Genomic DNA, 5,044 nt, shown 5'->3' with positions numbered 1-5,044 from the left:
CTTCCCTATTCATTCACCTGTCCGATCTTCTGAATTGGGGTCAATTAGATCTAGTAAAAAATCATAGTATTCATTTTGTTTGTGTTTGTGGACTCAAATGTTCAAACAAAGCTTGTCCCTTGAAGAAATAAATGAGTTCTAATAGAAATAGAATATGTATGTTTTTTTATTCCAGTAGGGAAATCGAGAAAAGGAAAAAGAAAAAATAATAAGAAATGAAACTCCTATCATAGGAATGGAAATAGTCCTTCTTGCTCTTGTTGCTGCTTCAATAACAATTTGGTTTTCAAATCAGAAAAATAATTTGATCCATGATTCATTGGAACAAAAGAAGGAACGGCCTGGCTAGGTACTGTACTGGCCAGGCCGGGGGAATAAAAGAACCCTTCGGACGAAATCAAAGACGTACTCTTTCTATTGGAGATATCTGTTTCGAATCGTTATCCAAATTGAATTGCGGATAAAATTCGTATATATATAGTAAGTATAATATAGTAAGTATAAATAAATGTATAAAATAAATAAATAAAGATAATTCGTATATATATAGTAAGTATAATATAGTAAGTATAAATAAATGTATAAAATAAATAAATAAAGATAAAGAAAGACTTTGATCAATATTTACTTCAGGCGTCGCATATGAATTATCTTTTTGTAATTGGGAGAGATGGCTGAGTGGACTAAAGCGACGGATTGCTAATCCGTTGTACGAGCTGTTCGTACCGAGGGTTCGAATCCCTCTTTCTCCGTTCCCTCGGATCACTTGAGATTTATCTTTCGAATTCGAAAAAATATCAAGTCCTTTATCATAGTTAAATGTCTGGAATAGAGAAAAGCATAGGAAAATGCAGAAATCAAGCAAGGAAATAATGAAAAATCTCTGATTTTTTTATTCCTCACGTCCAGGATTACGTCCTGGATCATTAGATAGGAATCCGAAGATGAAGAGAGAAACAAAGAATATCACTACTGTGTAAACGAAGAGTTTGAGAGTAAGCATTGCACAATCTCCAAGATCATTTTTTTTTTGTTTTTTGCAAAGGAAATAAGGGAATAGATTCTCTATTTTTGTACCACATATCCTTGACACCAAGAAAAGAAATGAAAAAGTGGTTTCTAGAAAAGAAAGGAATTTGCAGGAATTCCTTTGTTACCAAAATTATCTTGTCATACCCCAATTAGGTATTATGGGGTACCATAATGGGGTCTTTGACCCCTGGAACTGGAAGGGCATAATGCGGAAATTAGGTGATCCAGATTCATCGCGGCTATCAAAAAGCAAAAGAATTTCAATCTTTGAATCGAGGGTTCATAATGTAAGACTTATCTGATCTTATCAATTGTTATGTTAGAGTTGAATTTATTTTATCGAATAAATCATGAATATGAATGTTTCTAGGACAGTATTAAAGATCTCATCGAAAACTTACAGCAGCTTGCCAAACAAGGGCTAAGAGAAAAAAGAGCACAGGTATGACTGGCATAAAATCTACGATTGGATTGAAAAAAGCATAAGCTTCGGGCAATTTGGCGAAGAAAAAGCTACTCGAATGAAGGGCAGAATTAAGACAGATACAGATCAAACTAAAGATATTAAGCATAAGAAATATTTCGTTCTTGGAGATAATTTCATTTTTATTGAGTTATTGATATAAGGGAAAAATTAAGAAAGAAGAGAAGACAAAAAATCCTTCTTTCTTTTTCTTTGAACTTCCCCCAATCAAAAATCCTTCAATTCTCAAATGAGAATAGAAGGAATCATACTTTCATACAATATCTTAATTGACTTATATGGAATGATCAATGAATTCATTTTCATTCTACATTTACACGTATAGAATCCTAGCAACAACCTATTCCATAGATATTTGGGCTGGAATTGACGAATAACCAATAACAATATTAGTGTTTATTAGTGTCGAATTGAAATCTAAATGGGGCGTGGCCAAGTGGTAAGGCAGCGGGTTTTGGTCCCGTTACTCGGAGGTTCGAATCCTTCCGTCCCAGACCGCTTCTATCAAAACAAAGATTGTTCTCTTTAACAATCTTCTGTTTAAGAGTATAAGGTATAAGGTTGGATACAATATGATCCAATTTTTCTTTCTGAGTTCTAATGATTCTTCTATGAATCATAGATTCCTTTCGATTTCCAATTGTAAGAAAAAGAATCGAGTATAAATTGCGGATGGAAATAAACATCTTTTACCTTTTTGATATTAGGTAGGATGGGAACATAGATCAAAGTTGAATTAAAAAAAAAATGGGATGGGCCGTTCAGTGTATGCCCGTCCCGCTCTACTCATATTCATATTGGGGTAAGTTAGTCACTTATAGAAACTTTATGCCCATCTATTATATTTTGATTCTCACATGATGCATTCTAAGTTGAAATGCGAAAGATAAGATCTCTATTTTTTCGAAACTAAACATGTTAGTCAAAATGACTAATTCTATGTGGATCCTGAATCCTAAACAGGAGGGAGTTCTTGGGACTAATTACATCACTGGGATTAAAGTTCTTAAGACTGGGTGTGGGTGGGGTAAAATCAAAATTAAGAACAACGAATTGATCTGGACCCATTTTGCTTTGTACCTATACAAGATAATATAACATACCGCAAGAGGATCTTTTATTATTTGATTGTCTTGGGGTATGATTCATGATCCCCATAGAATTCGAGTTAATCGGCAATGGAAGGTATCAATTTTTCAATATCTGTGTCGTCCGGATCTCATTAATAAACAATAAAGTGCAATATGGAACAGATTTTTTTTCTTTGAGCCTAATTGCTTTTTTTTTTTTGCATCTGGCTACAATAAATAATTGGAAGTCAATGTAGTGATTGGGAGGAAGATTCATATATTCCATTCACTTTACTTTTGACTTGATAGAATTTATGGAAGGGTTACTAAACCTAAAGTAAAGCAAAATCTGTATAAAATGAACCATGCCTACATGTATTGTTATTGTTTGTTCTATTTCAGTGATACCGGTATTTCGGCTGCGGTGAAAAAGATCTTTGATACCTTACCTTAAATATCTATGATTACTCCCGTTGACAATTGTTCTGTGTATCTGATGGATACGGAAAGATCATACTCCTACGGTTCTGGTTTTATCAATCAGATGGAAGAATAACAACCTTAATCTTATCTTACATGAGAGCTTTTTTCCATCCATCCCATCCCCATGAAAACAAATAAATTGAATTTGTTTCTCGATCCATCTACCTGCTTTAAATCATTAATGATTCAATTGGAAAAGGAACATGGATTTCTCTTATGTCTTATGATGATCAAATTTAGTCATTACAGGAAAACTTATTTCCATTAATGATAATGATGTCGAAGTAGGAAATTATGATGTCGAAGTAGGAAATTCTTGAAACCTTTTTTCATGATTCCTTTATATCCTTAGATACTTGAAGAAGCGCGAGATTGATGAACCTAGTCTATAATCGATTCATTTGCGACTTTTCCGAGTCATTGGAATAGCTTATTTGGCTAATGACTTATTTTGTTCCGGTATTGAGTATTGAGAATCTAATTAAAGACCTTTCTTTAATTTAGTTGTTCGAGAAAGAGTTGGATCCTTCATGATTGATTGTCCCGAACAATCTGTTGAAGATGTAGATGTAAAGAAGTGTTAAGTAATTCGTTTATTCGTCTTTTTTAGAAATGTGTTTCATTCATACGGTCGAATATGGGGTAAGATTGAATCTTTGTCTTTGCTTGTGGGGCCTTCTCTAGATGAATACCTATCCATCCATATATATATCAAAATATCTATAATATAGATATCAAAATATATATCAAAATCAAAATATAGATATAAATATCTATTTATATATATAATTTATATATATATAAATATAAAAGTATGGACTGCTGTGTACCGATTGAGCGTACCGATTGAGCCAATGACTATTCCGGATTCCATATTGAATCAATTCCATACCGGTTCAAAATTAGAGGAATGTTATGGTAAAACTTCGTTTGAAACGATGTGGTAGAAAGCAACGTGCGACTTGAAAGACATGATCGGCTGTGGATTCTTGCATCCACCATTTTATATATCAATGAAGATGCTCTTGGCTCGACATAGTTTGTTCTGTTCTACTAGGACCCCCCAAAATTGGGGGTTGTAAATAGTACATGATGTAGCTCGAGTATAAAGTATTGATTCATTTATCAAGGGGAAGGATCTAGGGTTAGTGCCAATCAATAAGTTGGAACAACTTCGTAAGTATATCTTCGATATAGAAATCCAAAGGTTCAAATTCCAACAAGTTTCGAATAAAAAAAAACAAAGTAAAATTTGCCGGAATTGGTAAAACTATTTTGATCAAAAGTGTATTACAGGGGAATCAATCGTTCGTATGATTCTTTCAATAGAAAGAAATAACAAAAGGTATGTTGCGACCATTTTGAAACGATTAAGGATCACCGAAGTAATGTCTAAACCCAATGATTCAAAGCAAAGATAAAGGATACCGGAACAAGGAAACACCATTTTCAATTGTCTCAACAACTGGAACTAGATCAGAATGAGGAAGAAAAAGAGATTCTAGGCGGGACAAATAAAAGAGGTTAGAGACGGCTCAACAAATGTCCAAGGATTTCCCTTTAAGCTCTTTGAGAATTGCCCAACTTGAGTTATGAGTACGAATGATATTTCTTTTTTTTTTTCAGGAAAGGAAAGGAAGGAAGAACAAAAAAAACGACTCAACTTATAGTCTAATTGATGATTTTATGGATACATTTGTCACTATATGATATGCATAGCATAAATTCAAACTCGAATCATTCTTTCTCGAGCCGTATGAGGAGAAAACCTCCTATACGTTTCTAGGGGGGGCATTGTTCATCTATATCTATCCCAATGAGTCATCTATCGAATCATTGCGATTGATGTTCGATCCCAAAGAGAAGGAAGAGATCTTCGTAAAGTGGGTTTTTACGATCCGATAAAGAATCAAACTTATTCAAACGTTCCTGCTATTCTATATTTCCTTGAAAAAGGCGCTCAACCTACAGGAAC

The 5,044-nt window shown here is 33.7% G+C and overlaps 1 non-coding gene across 1 annotated transcript; it reads left to right on the top strand.

Moving 5' to 3' along the window:
- Positions 1-664: 664 nt before the first annotated feature.
- On the top strand, positions 665-752 carry TRNAS-GCU (transfer RNA serine (anticodon GCU)). The gene has a single exon. It is a non-coding gene; the product is annotated as a tRNA-Ser (tRNA).
- The last annotated feature ends 4,292 nt before the right edge of the window (positions 753-5,044 follow it).

The sequence above is a fragment of the Tasmannia lanceolata genome, unplaced genomic scaffold (assembly GCF_043159265.1).
Source record: "Tasmannia lanceolata isolate RefF3 unplaced genomic scaffold, GAP_Taslan_0.1 ptg000638l, whole genome shotgun sequence".
NCBI classification, from domain to species: Eukaryota; Viridiplantae; Streptophyta; class Magnoliopsida; order Canellales; family Winteraceae; genus Tasmannia; species Tasmannia lanceolata.
The sequence above is the reverse complement of the archived record's forward strand: the minus strand, read 5'-3'. Positions and strand labels throughout refer to the sequence as shown.